Source organism: Euprymna scolopes, chromosome 44 (assembly GCF_053919585.1).
Source record: "Euprymna scolopes isolate OS-2025 chromosome 44, ASM5391958v1, whole genome shotgun sequence".
NCBI lineage: Eukaryota > Metazoa > Mollusca > Cephalopoda > Sepiida > Sepiolidae > Euprymna > Euprymna scolopes.
In genome coordinates, this window is record NC_136525.1 from 33,944,885 (window position 1) to 33,963,515 (window position 18,631).

Here is an 18,631-nt window from a genome sequence, read left to right on the forward strand (position 1 = left end):
GAAATTTTCGAGGTATACCTCATCTTCAGGAGGAAGAAAAAAAATAATGTGTACAACCATTCAGTAGATAGGAGTTTATGCCATAAGTAAGAGGTTTCACGCTCAGAACAAATTCGTATGCTTGTAAATTATTTATGAAATGTGGGTTGGCATTAGTGTTAGTTATTGTTAAATATTATTACAACATTTATCAGTAATAATTATATTATTGTGTGTTTCACTTGTAATTGTTTGCGTGCAGATGCATTTAAAAAATAAAATAATATCCAAGGGAAGTAACTGTACTTAACAAATTTATTACAGAGTTATTTCCCTTAGACGTATAACTAGCACCATAACATTTATGGTGCTAGTTATACGTCTAAGGGAGATAACTCTGTAATAAATTTGTTAAGTACAGTTACTTCCCTTGGATATTATTTTATTTATGTTTTTGTTTTTGTATATATACTAGTCTGAGTGCCCGGCGTTGCTCGGGTATTTGGAGGCGTGTATTGAGCAAAAAAAAAAAAAAAAAGTGGTAGTAGGCGAACAGGCTCGAACCCTTACGAAGGGATAAAAGAACATGAAAAAAAACTTGACGTCTTTGCTGTTGTGTCCATCGCCAAACCGGAAGTGGCAAAGGTTTAAATTAAGGCTAGTCAATCAAAAAGAGGGGATGACTTTCGAAAATATCGGTGAAAAAAAGCGACCTCTCCCTGTAGAAAATTGGCTAGTTGAGGATAAAGAAATTAATGTTTTTAGCCATTTTTTTCAAGCTTAGTTGACAAAGTGGGACCCATTAGATTGAAAACTTTTTTGGACCCTATCCAAGAGGGAGAGACTAATGGTAGATGTGGAAACAACACTCCATGCATGGGCGAATGGTGGCCTTATAGAGGTACAGGATACTCTCAGGTGTGAGTAGTCTTCTAGCTCAATAGAGGAAACCCACCTTCTTTGCAGCAGCCTTCGCAATGTCCTCAGTGTATTTGTTCCAGTTCATATTGCCTGTGAATGTTAGGTTTAGGAGTTTAAAGGAAGAATTCTCAGGTAGGTATTATCTGTCATCGATATTGATGGTTGGAGAGGCATCTTGTAATTGTTAAAGGAGAACAGCTTAGTCTTATTAGCATTAAATGTTACCATCCATTTACGGCCTCATTCCACTACAGTCTGGAGGTCATTTTCTAATGATTCTACCATTTTTTAGATTTATGTACATCTGTTTTTCCTTCATGCATGTTATATATTGTATCATCAACAAATATAATGGTCTCAGACACAATATTGTCAGGGAGGTTGTTAATGAATATCAGGAATAATAGTGGCCCAAAGATGGACCAAAGTAGTCCTGCATTAATGTTATGTTGCTTGGATGTACGTCCATTAATGACAACTTGGATGGTCCTATCGTCTAAGAAGGATCTAATTATATTTAATATATGTTCATGTCCATGATTTAATTTTCATTAGCAACCCTTTGTGACAAACTTTGTCAAAGGCCTTGGATATATCAAGGGCTACAGCCCTGGCTTCGCCCGCTTTATCCAGCAAATGGTAAATGCGTTCAGAAATGACTGTTAAAATATATGCAGTATATGCACATTGCCTGAATCCATACTGTTTGTCAGAGAAGATTTGCTTTTGCGAGGTGGTGAACTAGTGCTTGATTGATTAAGGTTTCAAAGATTTTAATGAAGATGGGGAGGAGACTGATAGGGTGATAATTGAGAAGGTGAGTCCTTTCACCAGAATTTTTGTACACTGGTACCACAGAGGCCATCTTCCAGCTATTAGGGAAGCAAGATTCAACAAGGCATTTATTGTAGAGCTTAAAAAGTATGAGGTTTAGCTCAGCTGAGTATTTCTTAATTAATTCTCATGTCCACGATATCATAAAAAACATACACACCTCCAAGGCCTGTGGGTCTGATCTCATCCCTGCTATACTAATTAATTTTTTTTTTTTGCTACACTAATTAATGTTTTTTTTTTTTTTGCTACATTAATTTTCACATCATCTATTGTGGCTTCAGTCTGCATAGGGAGATTTGGGAGGGAGTTGTTTGTTTGCTCTAAGGTGGAGTTTAAGGCAAATCATTGGGCAAGTAGTTCCTCCTCCTCGGTTGCCATGCAACCTTTTGGTTGTTGGATAGTGGAGGAATTAATGATTGCTCTTTATTCACTACACTATTATAGATTTTCCTGAAATCATCTTTTGCAATTATTTCATCTTGCCTTCTTTTGGCCAGGGTTATTTCTCTCTTACAATGATTTCTAGCATTTATAAATTTTTGACTATCTGTATTTGACTTATGACGTACAAACTGGCAGAATGCATGCTGTCTTTGTGTAATGGCAGCTGCACAATCTGTAGTGAATCATGGGGGTGAGTGGGGCTTGCTATAACACCTCCATGTGGGAAAATGTGCTTCAATATCTTTACACCATTCAGTTGTTTCATTGGCATAAGTAGGAAGAAAGAAGATATTAGTCCATGGGACATTTCTGATGTGTTCTCTGATGGCTTCCCAGTCTGTCCTTTTGTAGTACCTTGTTGTTTTCAACAATGGCTCTTCACCTTGCGGTTTGGATTTAAGTGTGATATCCACTGATACCACTAGGTGGTCTGCATTTCCAAGTGGACTGGGCATTAGTCACACAATCTTTGTGTACTGTGGTAAGAAATAGGTCTAGAAGTGAAGCCTGCTGATGTTCACAATCTGGGAGACATGTTGGAAACATGACTGTCTATGTGAGGGAATGAGCTATAGCTTTATGTAGAGCGCCCAGCTGCATTTGTACCACCTGAAAAACCAAGCCAATTTTTATGGTGGGCTGATTAAAATCACCAAACACATGTATTTGAGCATTACTTTCTTAGAGTGCTACATCATTACTATCAAACACATGATCGATTCGGGTATAGTTCTAACTTGAGGAAAAACAGCAGAGAAAATATAAGTAACGCAGTGATGAAAGGTTAGTCAAAAGCACATAAAAGCCTGGTCATCTGATTCAAGACATTGCCTTCTAGTTAGGGGGGGGGGGGCTATGGCTCCAAGCCCATGCCTATGTATCTGAATCCTTACAGCAGAGAGGGAGGTATCCTATCCTGTTAAAGTAGAGGGGATGGAGGAGTATAGATTTGTTTCATTTAATGCTAAAATACTCAGGGAGTTTACTAAGAGCTAAGACTCTACATCATCATTTCTAAGCCCACAAATATTTGTGAATACAAACATTTGTCAACTATTATGCATAATGGTTGGTGTAGGCCAATAGCAGTGCGGCTGAAGCTGTAGAGATCATTGTAAGAGATGCAATATGTGATGGGATCTACAGTACAGATGTGTTGGGGGAGACAACATCAAGGCTGAACATGTTATCGTGTAGTGGAAGTAATGAGAGAGTAGGGGCTTGAGCAGTTGTGAGAGGAACCTATACTTAAGACGATTGGTCTGTCGGGTTGTTCTTGTGTGTCTTTGCTAAAATGTGGGGAGTGTCTGGTTTTGTTTGCATTTATTGGGAATGTTTTTATCTGTTGCATATTAAATTTTAGCCTATGTTGGTCTGATTTTCTATTTTTGTGGTGGGTGAATACAATGTTTCATTGACGAAAGGGTTAGTTGCAGGTTGTGTTGATAAGGAGGGAGTGTTCTTGTGAAGGAACCAAGTGAACTTGCGTTTTAGTCTTTCCTTCGCTGTGCAGACACTGTTCTGGTAGTATTGGTTGATTGCTGTAGATATTTCCAGGGTTGTGGCCAGTTCTGTGGGTCCATCCTGAGCCCAACTCTCTTCCTGATCTCCATCCATGATCAAATCACATCCTAAGATCATTCGTAGACATTTATACTGACGACACTACTATCCATGACATCACATCAAAGGCCGTAAATGACCAAATTCTCCTCTGATCTTGAGCACATGGTATAATGAGGAAAGAGGTAGCTGGTTACTTTTAGTGCATCTAAAACCAAGCTTCTATCTTTACGCTCTGATTCTCGTCTTGCATCAATTGAAATGAATGGCTCTTGTCTTGGGGAGGCTCCATGTTTTGACAAACTTCTGGGCTTGACCTTTACTCCTGATCTGAAATGGAAAATGTACATAAAATGTGGTGCCAAGATTGCTGGAAAAATGGTGGGATCCTTCTACCTCTCCATTAGATATTTCACTGCTGATGCAATTTTCTATCTATATAAAAGCCAGGCTGGAGTACTGTTGCCACATCTGGGCAAGAGCTGCTAGAAAAAAATTATCCTGCCCTGACAGAATTCAAAATAGATTTCATAGCCTAGTGGGAGATGCCCTTTTCTCTTCCCTGCAACCTTTTTCCCCCCCAGAAGAGACGTTGCAAGCTTGTCTCTGCTTTATCATTATTTTCATAGCAAGCTCCAATCTATGGTCCCCCCCCTTGCTAAACTTTCCACTGGTGCTACCAGATCAGGCTGTCTTTTGGCTTCCTGAGATGAAATGCACCTACATTGATGTTTTTTGTTTTCTGATCTTTTTTGTAAAACTTAATTTTGTTCTGCAAAACCAAAAACAAAAACAACAGCCCCTCTCCCTCCCCTTTTACCCCCCCCCCACTCCCAGACATTAAAAACGGCCTTGTGCCTAATTTGCTCAGTGGGGGAGCAAATAAATACCATCTATACAGATGGGTCTAAACAAAATAATGCAACAGCCAATGCAGCAATATTCAATAAATCAATCAAAAAACAATCAAACCTCCCAAAAGAAACCTCAATCTTCAGTGCTGAAATACATGCTCTAATCCTAGCTCTCAAACTCGCCTCCAATAACAAAAAAAAAAACAAATTTATAATCCTTTCAGACTCCCAATCTACTCTAAAAGCGATTAAAAATAAAAAGATGGACAACCCCCTAATCGCAAAACTACTCCAAAAATTAACGGAATTAAACAGTAAAAAAAGAAATCATTTTCTGCTGGATACTCAGCCATTCCGGTATTAAAGGTAACGAAATAGCAGACTCAGCAGCAAAAAATGCTTTAAACTTCCCAATCGATGCAAATTTTAAAATTCCATACATAGATCTAAAAAGACGTATCAAAGAATACACAACAGAGAAATGGCAAACTTACTGGAACGAATACCCTAACAATAAACTGCACGAAATCATGGCAAAAATCAAAAAACAAGAACAAAACACGAAACTAAACAGAAAAGAAGTCAAACTAACAAGAATAAAAATAGGCCATACTCACTTAACGCACTCATATCTCCTAAAAAAAGAAAGCCAACCCATCTGTATACCTTGTCAAACACCACTCACAATCAAACACATATTAATTGAATGTACTGATTTTGTAACAGTAAGACATCGATTCTACAAAGAAAACAATATTAAAGAGTTATTGAAAAAAAACAATCCCCACACCATACTCATATCTTTAAAAAATTGGCCTATATAAAAAAATTTAAAAAGAACTCTTTTACACAACAGTCCTGGATATGACCTTAAACTATATCCGATGGTGAGGCCTCAGCTTGCAGGCCTTAGGGAGTGTGGAGCTACCCTTTAATTGCCATTACTCCCAGGTCCACTCTGACCCGGAGTGGTAGTACCTGTTAGGGTCCCAACTATGGGTTAAATAGAATACGACTTGAAAAACAAATACACTATATTAAAAATCGTTCTTCAAAATCACCAGATTCGGCATTAAATAACCTGAAAAGGGTTGATATGCTGTAAAACAAAACAACCAACCAACCAACCAACCAAACTTTCAGGAAAAACATTTGTCTAGCTGAAATCACTATCAATAATCTTCCACACTCTTTATCTGTACCTAAACCAAAATGTAGATTATATGAACAAAGCTTCTTTCTTAAAACTGCACGCCTATGGAACTCTCTTCTGTTTGCCTACTTTCCAGCTGACTACAATTTGGTCATCTTCAAGTCCAACATAAACAAATTCTTGATAAATCGTCCCCTTAAGTAATCCAATTGACCAAATTTCCACTGCTAACAATTACTACGATATTATCCCATTGACTACTGTTCACGCAATAACCCTTATCCTCGAGTGGCCTCCGGGCCTTGATAAGTGGTGACTCCTATGAAAAAAAAAAAAATTACTGTTCAGTGCTTTGATGCACTGGTGAAGGAGGTAGTGTGTCTAATGTCTGCCCCATTTTAGGGTTCCTGATAAGGTGCAGAAACATATCTGCAATTTAACTGGCGCCACCTTATCTTTATCTCTGCAACCTCTCATGTGATTTTGCTAGTCTCAGTCTTTTCTGTAAATACTATGATGGCGTGTGTTCTTTAGAATTTTATGATCTATTCCCTGATTCTTTTGTTCCTGCTCATTTGATTAGTTGTCTTCATCAATTAACTGTTTTTATGCCTCATTGAAATACAGCTTTCTATTCCAGTACCTTATTTCCAAGAACCACAGACTTGTGGAACTCTCTTCCTGCTGACTGTTTTCCTCCTACTTTTAACCTTGGTCTTTTAAAAACTAAAGTCAATAGGCATCTCTTTGTAATAATCATATGTTCTTGTTAGCTTATTACATTAAGTGGTTTTATGCCGGAAGAGATTTCCATAAAAAAATTATTTTATGTACATATATTAGATTTTCCCAAAAGTTTGTAGGCACGTGCAAAAAATTGAAATTTTACTCACCAAGTAATAACAAAAAACAAAAAAATTTAATCCTCAAAATAAAGACCATCATTTTCCAAAACATTTTGCCATTGATCTGCAAACCTTCAGGTCTGGTCAAAGTATTATGCAGCCAGCTTTGAATCAAAGAAGTTTTTACGTGCTTCCTCGATTTTATTAAACGAGCTGAATTGGCAGCCCTTCAGAAAGTATTGCATTGAGCGGGAGAGGCCGTGATCTGATGAAGCACAGTTAGGACTGTAGGCTGGATGTGGCAGAACCTCAACGCTGTCCAGCTCTTCAAACTTGTATTTGGTCTTTCTGGCGGTGTGTGGCTTGGCATTGTCCTGCTGTATCAAAGTGCACTTTCAGTTGATCAGAGCCGGGTACTTTTGCTTCAACTTCTCATAGACCTGCTCCAGTTTCTTATGCGTGTACCATTTTGAGATTGCCGCACATACAATTTTTCCTTCACATTCAGCAGCACAAATCTCTTCTGGAACTTTCCTAGTTGAAAGACTCCATTTCTAGCAGTAACAAATGAAACTTGTGGCTCAATTTTATCAATTGTCATCTGGAATGGAGAGATAATTATCAATATAACATTATAATATGAAAAAAAAAAAACAATTAAAAATTGCATAAAAATTCAATTTTTTGCAAGTGTTTACAAAATTTTGCGACAACCTAATAAATATATATATATATATATATATATATACTAGCATGGATACTCAGCGTTGCCAGGGTCGACATGAAGTTCGGTTTGGACACATTTGCTATACTAAGGATATTGCGCAGTTTTTCATTATTATATCAACTTCATCGTTACACCAACAAAAATTTCAAAAATAAAAGAATGGATGAAAACACGAAAATGTAATCGCCCCCAAAAAGAAGTGCATGACAAACTCTCCACCAGATATTTCAGCAGAAGGGATAGGAAGAGAAGCTATTTTCCAGATATTGAGCACCTTTTTCTGACTATATACCAACTTAAGAAAATTTCTTTAATGCTGCCTCAGTCTAGAAAGATTTGTGATTACGATCTGTTGCAATGAAAACAAACTAAATAATTCAGTTTCAAAATACCAAAGTAGAATTCGTGTTAACCAAAATACACGTTTTTATGTTACAAAAAAGAGTTATGACTTATTGTGTTATTAAAAGAAAAAATGTGAAGAAAAACTGGTAAAAAAAAAGGTAAATGAAAGTTTTCTTTTTTTCTTTTTTTTTTTTTTAATAATCATAGTTAAATTGGATTGTTTGTTTATTTTAAAATAAAAATCCACTGGACCAAGGCATTAATTGTGAAATCATGTTGGAAATTATTTTATTTAAACTAATTAAAAAAAAAAATGCTTCAAAGTTTGTGAATTGTTTTTAGCCACCAAAAAAGAAAACAAAAACAAAATAAGAACAAAATTGGCATGCAAGGGAAATAACTAACTGATTTCTAAAAAAAATCGATGTCGGTAAAAATAGATGAAATTAAATGTTATCAAAATAAATCAAATTTAAATAACAAACTTAAATAGAATACGTAAAACAATTCTCTCACTATAAACAATAACTAACATATCGCTATTTAATAAAATCGATTTTCCTTAGTGTGATATGCAAATGAGGTCACCTCTTAATCGTATATTTTTCAAAAATAATACAATATATATATATATATATATATATATATATATATAAGAATGAATGAAATAATAATATAATAATAAAATATATATATAGGAATGAATGAAATAATGAAGTCATGGACCTTTTGTGTATATTAATCAAATTGTGAAAAAAGAAACAAACAGACAGGAATACAAATTTATTTATACATATAGTTCAAGTATATTGATAACATAAACTACAAATCAATATTTTTCCAAAAGTGCTCAATACATGAGTAGAGCTTTTATAAATAAAATTATATAAACATCATGAGGAAACTACATGGATCAACCCATGTTTCGACATTAACATGTCTCATCTAGAATCCCAATGAGAGATAGTAATGTTGAAACATTGGTTGATTCACGTAGGTAATATATCGAGAGAGATATATAATATTTTGATTGCAGAAATTCCCCTCTAGACCAAAGTACCATAGGTTTCCAACAACAGATGCCACATACAAGTTTATTATGTCTAGACTATTAGCCATGGTCTTATGTAACTTTAGAACGCCATTTTAGACACATTTAGTTGTTATAAAATCCTACATTTCATCCTAGAAGCAACATCATCATAATCATAACCATCTTTAGAGGAAGTAGTTCCTATTTTTCCCTCTAAATATCAAACTTTCCTACTGCCCCCAGTCATTACAGTAGATTGTTGTCTTCATTTTTTTACATTTAATGGTGTAAGTTTGCATTTCCTCTCTCTGTCTCTGTATATATTCTCCTCAACTCTCTCTCTCTCACATTCTCTCTCTTGTTCTCTCTCTCTCTCTCTCTATCTCATTCTGAACGCTGTTCTTAAGATGAAGAGGTTGGTGGTATCTATTCCGAAAAATATTCTTAACATTGGGACTTTGGGATGTTTATTCCAAATGCGTTCTTAACATGACAATACTCAAAGAAGTGAAGTGAAAGAAGTCGTAATTGTTTTATTTTACACGCTAAAAAAAGATGACATAAAATTGGAATTTACTTTAATAATATTGGTGGAAGAGTTGAACAATAAACGGAAACAGCTAGGACTGCTACCACTGATTCCAGTCACTGAAAATAGTTCATATACTGTGAGATTCTCTAACCTCTAAAACTGTTTTTACTTTCCATTATTACTCTAATGGACCATTTTTCGTAATTTTATTATTTCATGCTGATTTCCGTATTCCCTTAATTGCTTTTTTTATATTCAAACAATACCTGCATGTTATCACCCCAAACCAGCACTAACTGCCAATGAAAGCCAGATTATTTCATTTTTAGCCATGGTTGCCAGTGTCCGCAATTGCTCAGGGGCGGTAGTGGCCACTAACAACCATAGTTTACTTTTTTGCAAAATGGGGGGGGGGGAGCTTCCACCAGGCAACGCCAGTTAACGAGTCCTGCTAGTGTTTATATAATTTAATTTATTCAAGCAAACAAACAAAAAAACATTGTTAAAAATTAAAAATAACAGTTTCTGTTTAATGATATCTTTTTTTTTTTTCAAAAAGCAAATGAACAAGAAGGCTGGAGAAAAAACAGAGGGAATCTCCAGCCGTCCTTTTTTCTACTGCTTTCTTTTTCATTTGCTTTTCCCACCTAATGATGATTCAATTCAGAATCAAAAACGTTCATGGAATTTACATATTTTTTTTTATTTTAACATAAAAAAAAAGATAAGAAAAACAAAAGATTAAGTAGTTATTTTTAATAATATTTGCTTAAATGAACAAATGCTGCCTTAATACACAATTCATATATGTATGTGTGTATGTATGTGTGCGTGTGGGAATTAAGTTATCAATTTTTTGCTTTTAAATAATCATATAAAATTTTACTGCCATACAAACGGGATTTCCCAAAAATGAAACTTGAACATATTATGAATGTTCACATATGTACAAAATAATCTGTAAATTTTTTTTTTTTTTTTTCTAATTGCAGGTTCAGAATTTGAATTCAGATGTTGAAAGACTTCAAAGTTACGTTACTGTTCTTGAAAATTTAAAACCTTAAAAACAAACAAAAGAAAAAATATTTTTTATTTTTTTTAATCTTGGGGTAAAGTGCTAATAGGTCACATGACAAACCATTGATTATCAATATATGTCTCTCTCTCGCTCACTCTCTCCTATATATATATATATATATATATATATATATATATATATATATATTACAGAGGATCAAAAATAGAAAGAAAGGGAACCATATCCTGAGAAATAGATATAAACAGAGGCTGAAGAGAGACGACTAGATATTGATCTCTTTTTTTTGGATTTGAAACCGACGATATCAATGTTTTTCTGATTTTGTGTAACACATATATGAATAAATGTACTTTTATTTTTGAAGATTTCTTAATAATCGAGCACTCTGCTGGAGTTTTCTCCTAACATAAGTATATATAGAGAGAGAGTAAGAGAGATATCAGGATTTAAGATTTGCTTTTTTTTTTTTTCCATGGTGCTGCAAATGCAAATTTGGTTGAAGACACCATTTGATATGAGTCAAAGTTCGAATGAAAAGTATAAATTCTAAATTAAATCAATACAACAAATTATCTTTTAAGAAGATTTGATCTCAACTATTAACAGGGGAGAGAATCTATGCATTACAGCTTGGAAGCAAAACAATTTTTCAGAGTGCCCTCCCTTCAAATGAGCAAATAATTATAATTCTATAACACACATATATATAAACAATGGAATGAAGATCAACTTCTCAATAAAAAATGAAGAAAACAGACTTTTGTTTGCATAATAATATAATTTCAGAACCCTAGGGCAATTAAGTCGACTGAATTATTTGTTATTGTTATATAACTGACATATGCTAGAAATCATCTCATCATCCAATATCTATACAAAGCCACCATCAACTCATCTGTAGATTGTTAACACATGTGGGCTGGTGCACCAACTACTAATCTCTCCCTCTTTTAACTTAATTGGTCCCACACTGTCTACCAAGCTCAAGCCCCTGTCCCATTGCCGCAGTGTTGCATCTCTATACTTGTTTTACAATTACTTTAACAGAATTTGCTTCAACGAATTTGCTGCTCTCGTGTCCCTCAACGTGAATACTCTCAATCAACCCGAGTCAGTTAAATCAGAACAGTTTCACTGTAGATGCCAGAAGACTTTATACTGTAATAGTTTTTTTGTTTTTTTTCCCCTGCAACTGCTGACCTTTGGAATTCTTTCCCTAATTCCTAGATTCCCTGATTGTATTAACATGCAGAAAATTAAATGGGTATTTCTGCATTTACTGATCCATATTTCCATGGTGTTATTTCAGCAGCTGACGTAAACTGCTAGAATATGCCAAGTGTTGATCAAATTTTAAAATGCTAAAAAAAAAAAAAAATAGCATTTATCACTTACTAAATACAATGAAGAAAAATGGAAATACATAAAAATATAATATCAACCTACCGTGAATTTCATGAATAAATTATTTTCTTTTGTTGTTAAATAAAAAAAACAAATTTTTGCCATTCTTTTTGTAAGAAACGTTTTTAAATAGTTTTTGAATGTTTTTAAAAAAAATTTTTTATAAGATGTTTTTTCTTTTTTGAAAACCTTTCAACAAATGAAAACTTTTTTTTTTTTTTTTTTGTAAGAAATTTTTTGTAAATCTTTTTAAGTTATTTGTTTTAGGAAGGGGAGGAAATTTTTTTAATACTTTAGATTTCAATTTTTTTATGGTTAAGGGATAGAATATTTCATACAAAATATTTTCAGTCGACTGAAGGGCAGCTGCCAATGGCAAAGAGAAATGAGAAGGAAACTCTCCAACTGAGTAGCTTTCTGTGATTCGGGTTATGATGAGAGACAAATGGATGTTTTCCAAAATTATCTCTCCATATAAATGCTGTCATGTTGTGGAACCACATGTTAATTATTTTTGTAATCTTTGATATGTCTGTTCATGAATTTGAAAAAAAGAAAAAGGTGCCAATTTATTAACTGTCGTCTGTTTAGATTTTCTTTGGCTAAACTCATTTGTTATCAATTTTTCATTTACTGAGCATTTTCTGTTTGATCAGTGATCTGCATATTCCGGCAGTTTACATCAGCTGCCAGGCTATGCCGAGGCAACATTCATGGGAATGTGCGTCAGTAAATGAAGAAGTACCATTAAGTGTAATGTAAACAATAATTTTGATGCACAACTCCCCACTTAGAATCCCTAAATCATAGTAACCCCTTACATCTTAGTGGAACTGTGCCTTGTTTGGGGTAAATAAAAGTAAATATAATATATATATATATATATATATATATATATATTTTATATATATGGGGAGACAAAAAGAATTAAAAAAATTCTTTAAAAGGAGACTTATCAGGATAGTGCGAAACTCAACAATTGAGGTGGAGCTAATATAGAAGAAAAAAAAACAAAAACAATACAAAGATATATACTAATGGATATAAATTTAATAGTTATTGCTAGGCGTCACATCTCTAATATGTTATCTAGCATCTTCTCTCTTCTGATGAGAAGCATTTGGCTTCCAATTACCTAGGTATAAAGAGCATATTTATCCCGCATCTGTAATTGATGTACCTATTTACTATGCCTCCCCACAGGACAGAGTTAGACACCAGGGTCGTTTTTTAACGTGGAGAAAAGGTACAAAAATAAAAATTGTCTCAGTCGTGAAGGATTTCTCCTCCACCGAAAGAGAACAAGAAATAGAAGTGCAGCATCTGAAGAACAGATGGTATTTATTTGCTCCCCCACCGAGCAAATTAGGCACAAGGCCGATTTTTAATGTGAGGAGTGAAGGGAGGGGGAAGGGAAAAAGGGGACCAGCTCCCGAGAGGTGGGAAATGGGAGCTGGTTAAAGGTCAGGCATGTGGGGTTGCCCCCACATCTGGTCTTTGCTAGTCATAGCTAGTCATAGCTTGCAGTATCTGCCGGAACAGATACTACACTTTGATCTTGACCAAAAGGCCAAGTCATCCCGCATCTGTAATTGATGTAATCTCCCTATTGAATAAACAATTAAATTTATATGCACTAGTATATATATCTTTATCCTGTCGTTTTTTTCTCGCTTTTATATATATAGAGGTGACTTTATATGTTCGTCTGAGGAATGGTCTCTACCAAACTGTTCTGTCAAATTTTGGTCTACACATTTGAAACTTGATATATAAGGGATTTAGATCAAATTCGATTTAGTCTTCAGCTGGTGAAAATAGCTGCTAAAGGGGTCAAAATTAAAAGAAGTTTAAACTTGGTAAGTATAAATCAACTTGAAGTGCATGTGCAAATAATACAGATTTATACGTTTAACAGTATTGTTTTTTGCAGTTTTTTATGTGCATAGATTTAGGTCAGACTGTAATGGATAAAATTGGAGGGCTTTGTTTTGGTTTCGATTCTAGCTGATGGCAAGTTATTTTTTGTTTTTCTTTTTAAACTTTTGAAATCACTACAATATATTAGGTACAATAAAATAATCAATTGGCTCTATAATAATAAATACAAAATGTACATAAATTAAAATAACATGTTTAAGCATATTTTACGACTGGGCAATGCCAGGTGGCCTGCTAGTGTGTGTATATAAGTAAGTAAGTTCATTTTTGTGATTGTTTTTTATTATAGTAGCAATGTAAGAATATGGCCGGTGTGATGACAGAACAAAAATAAACGAAGGAAGTTTTTTTTTTTTTGTTTTTTTTTTCGGATGTCTATTTATTTTTGAAAAACAAATACAAATCAGTAAATATGGCCTTACTGTTTGAGATAAATAAGACAGTGGAAGTCTTTGATATTTCAAGAATATCATCTATTTTTCAAAAAGAACCAAATAATTTTTTTTTATTTTTTTATTTATTTTTTTTTTTTACATTCTTTGGTTCCTTTCAAACATCTTCCTGGCCAACAAATAAACCTTGTCCCTATCACAGTAGTTCATTTCTCTCCAGTGGCAACGTCTTGTTTGAAGTGAAGAAAATACCTTTATAATAGAGGAGGCATAATTCAAAAAGATATTTAATAATATTCTTTTTTTTTTTTTTTTTTTTTTTTTTTTTTTAATGCATAACTATTTATTGCGGGGATAATTAACGCTGTTTATTTTTTTAATCTTACCAACTGTAAACTGTATGACAGTAGATCTTGAAATCAATATTGTGCGTTAACAACGTTAACAGAAAATGTTTGAAAAGTAAGACATTATTTATGCTGCACTCTTTAAATATTTTACGAGATTTCAAAAGTTGGACCTAAATAAAATTCAATCTGATTTATCAAACTTGATTTTGATGAGCAAATGTTCGTTTATTGTATTGCAACAGTTGTCTGCTCCAGCCACACCTGAATTGAAAGGAGAGAGAGAGTGGTGAGAAGAATCGCTACGAACATGGAAAATAAGCAAAGTATGGGAATGTATTTCGTACTTGTCCAGAATTCCTCCTATATTAAAAACATAAATAAGGAAAAGATTGTATGATGGATGTACTAATGACAAAACAAAGATATTTTATTCTAAAAATCACATAAATCGATCAAGTATTTATTTTTAAATTAGAAAATTAAATTTTATGAGTAATCAAAAAAAACGATCGTCTTATCAGCCATTTGGAAAAAATCTCAAAAAAAGGAGATAACTCAATAATTCAAACTTGCAAAATTTTTGTTGTAATGTCTATGAAATCCCATTAATTGCTTAAAAATTATTTTCCTTGTGATTAATTTACATCATTTTTGGAATATGATATTTTCGTTTCACCATGGATATTGGATAATAAACAAATATTTTTCATATTGAACTACCAGGGCTTCCCAGCAATAACAGAAAACCAATAAAAGCGGTTAAGTTTTATCATCTTTATATTAAGGCTTTTATCTCTCTCTCTCTTCCCCTTTCCCCGTTTTTTTTTTAAATCCTCTTCCTCCACCACTTTGTTTTTACTTTCTGCCCATATTATTTCTTTCTGTCATTGTTAATTAAAAATTATATCATTAACCTCTTTATATAATTGATACCATAAAAAATAGCTGAAAAGCCGACCTCCATTGATGAAACCTGATTCAGTTGACCTATAAAGAATGGACATTTTTTTTTTTTTAAGTTTACATATTATTCATCCAGGGCAATGCCATTCAAGAAAATACCAACTTTGTAGGTGTTTGTTTTGTAGTTTTTACTTTTAAATGGATATGCATACACAACTGTCCTTTATATAATAGTCTAGCAAAGTAACCGATATTGTTGGAGAGGGAGGTGTTATTTATTTTTTTTTCAATATGTTTTTCTACCTCTCTTTCACCTTCATCCAGAACGTTCCTCTCTGTTAGAAAAAAATGTCATTCATAACTTTATTTTTTTTTTCTATGCTTTTTTAATATCTTTTTTTCTTAATCATAATTATTTCTGTAAAGTCTATTGAAGTTATCGGATTGTTGATATGATTCGGTAATCAAAACCTGTGTAACTAAGCAGATAAAACAGTAATAAATATATATATATACAAGCTGAACGCTTGTGTGTGCGTCTGGTCACAAAATATGATTGACTATTATAGAAAACTGATCACATATAATGATAGATGTATCAAGACACAGGAATGGGTATGTTTGATTTGGCATAATGATGATTCATTAAAATTGTGGGGTCTGCGTATGTGCCTGGTCCACAAAGTATGGAAATAAAAAATTAAAAAAAACGTTTACAAGTGTTTTTGATATAGATGTACATAATAATACTTTGATAAGTATGTTTTAACTTAAATAGGGATGGTATAATAAAATTGTGGGGTCTGCGTTCGTGCCTGGCCTCCATAGAATGGAAATAGGCACAAACTTTAATAAAGACTTTTCATATCTATCTGCGTAAGTATACTTTGATAATTATGTTTCAGTTTGAAGAAATATGGTATAATAAAATTTTGGGGTGTTCGTTCGTGCCTGACCTCCATAGAATGGAAATATGTCACAAAGTTTAACAAGGTTTTTTAATATAGATCCACAGAATATTGTGATAAGTGTTTCAGTGTGAACAGGTATGATATAATAAATTATGGGGTTTATCTATTTCATTTTTACTTTCATCATATTTTGCTTTGGTTTTGATACCCCTAAATTCGAAGCTATCTCTTTACAACCCTTCCTTTCCATAACCTATCATACTTTCATAAATCAGAGTCCATTTTCTGTCGGCTGTTTTTGAACCCAATCAATGACGGGTACTTTTGCTAGTATATATATATATTTGCTTTATAATAGTATTGAGCCCTCTCTTCAGGTTTTACTAATTATCATTTTTGCTATATATATAAGTGACCTTGTTTGTGTGTGCAGATCGGTCTCTACCAAACTACTCTGTAAATTTTTAATCTACAGACTTAAAACTTGATATATTTGGATGTCTGGAACAAATTCGATTTGTTTTTTAGCCACAAAAAGGTGCCATTAGAGGGTCACATTTATAAAATTTGATTTAGGCACGTTTAAGTTGACTTAATTTGTATCCTTCATGCATCCTCAAATATACATTTAATGCGTTATTTTATTTATTTTATTTTTTTATGTTTTGCTATCCATGTGTCTTGAACTCATATGGTAGTGAATACCAGTAGAAGGTGAATGTTTTGGTTTCAATTCTATCTGATAGCACCCAAGTCATATATTTTTTTTCTTTTAACTTTTTTAACTTTTGAAATCATTACTATATATTGGGTACAATGTGAGAATTAATAGAGAATTGTCTCTATAATAATAAATACGTAATTTGCATGAATTAAAATATCATATTTAAGCGTATTTATGATCGGCATGCTAATAAAGTTACTTGGCATTTTTTTTTTTTTAATCTGCTTTCAGGCGAAAAGAATAAAAAATAAAAAGTTTGAATAAATTAAACATTTTAAAATCTAAAAAAATTTATATTTTCTTTAAAAAAAAATTGTTTTTTTTTGTATTTGGATTATTCAGACTATTGTTCTTATCTTAGTTTTTTTTTCCTACAACGTTTCGGCCGATGTAACCTCTGACTGTCTTTAGGTGCATTCACACTGGATGTTATTGGTGAATGGTGAAAAAATGAATGTTTTTTTTGGGGGAAAACCGTAACTTACCTGAATAGCACGAGTTTCGTTTTTTTTTTTCTCTAAGAAAAAAAAAAAAAGGTAAAATGCCGACGTTGCATTTATATGTATGACGGATATGCAAATTAGAGGCGAGGGAGTTTGTTGAACGGGTATAAAAGAATGAAAAGGAACCACCGGCGAGTGGGAAGACAGCATGTCGGGAGAACGTGTGTTAAAACAAAACTATTGAAACTAAATCAGAAAAGACAGAACAGCAAATTTGACTCGGTTCAAATACTGTTGTTTTTTTTTTGTTTCCTAAACAACAGAGCCATTAGAAATTTAAAATAGAAATAGCGCTAAATTTATTTCTTTTTTTAATAAATCCAGGTCCATTCCTTTTTTTTTTTTTTTTTTTTTTTTTTTTTTTGTACAATGTCTGTATATTTTTGAGATGAGGCTTGATAAATATTTTTTTTGTAATATTTGGATTGTTTGATTATCGTTCTCATCTTGGTTGTTTTTCTCATAATGTTTTGGCAGTGTAACCTCTTGCCATTTTCAGGGGCATTCACACTGATGAATGATGAAAAATGTTTGGTTTTAATGATATATCGTTATGTTTTCTTTTTTAAAAAATACATAATTCTTGTATGAAGAATTTTGTCTTGTTTAATAATGCAAACTCAAATAATTTATATAATTTTTCCCAAAAAATATTCTTTTGTAAAGAAAAACTTTTGCTTCAAATATTTGAAGCAAAAGTTTTTCTTTACAAAAGAATATTTTTTCTTTAAAACGTCTAGATTTAAAGGACACTTATTAATTTATTAGTTTCTTGCAATTTAAGAAACTATAGGAATATAAGTATCTAATTACATTTTTGCTTATTTTTTTTATTTAACTAATATGTATATAATATATATATAAAGTGAAATTGTCTGTGTGTGTACATTTCCTTACCAAATTACTTTGTCAATTTTCAGTCTACAGACTTGAGATTGGACATAAGGAGTATTGAGATTTGGGAAAATCTTTTTAATTGGTTTTCGGCCAGAAATTTGTCTGTCAAAGTTCAATGATTTGACCTTTGAACATTCTACCAAACTCCTCTGTCAACTTTGGGTCTAAACACTTGAAATGTTATATGTAGGTTCTTTGGACATGGATCAAACTTTTTAATTTGATTTGAGCCCAAAGCAATAAATGTTAAGGAGTCAAAATTGAGGTCAAAGTAAAAAAAAAATTTGACCTCTCAGCCAATTTTTGGTCTAAACAGTTGAAATTTTACATGAAG

The 18,631-nt window shown here is 32.9% G+C and overlaps 1 protein-coding gene across 1 annotated transcript in view; it reads left to right on the plus strand.

Annotated features, from left to right (window-relative positions):
* LOC145268780 (valine--tRNA ligase-like) overlaps positions 1–10,316 on the plus strand; it is a 116,632-nt gene extending 106,316 nt beyond the window's left edge. The window contains exon 26 of the mRNA XM_080124392.1: positions 10,226–10,316. The gene's annotated coding sequence lies outside the window, so the exon portion shown is untranslated. The remainder of the gene's footprint in view (positions 1–10,225) is intronic.
* The last annotated feature ends 8,315 nt before the right edge of the window (positions 10,317–18,631 follow it).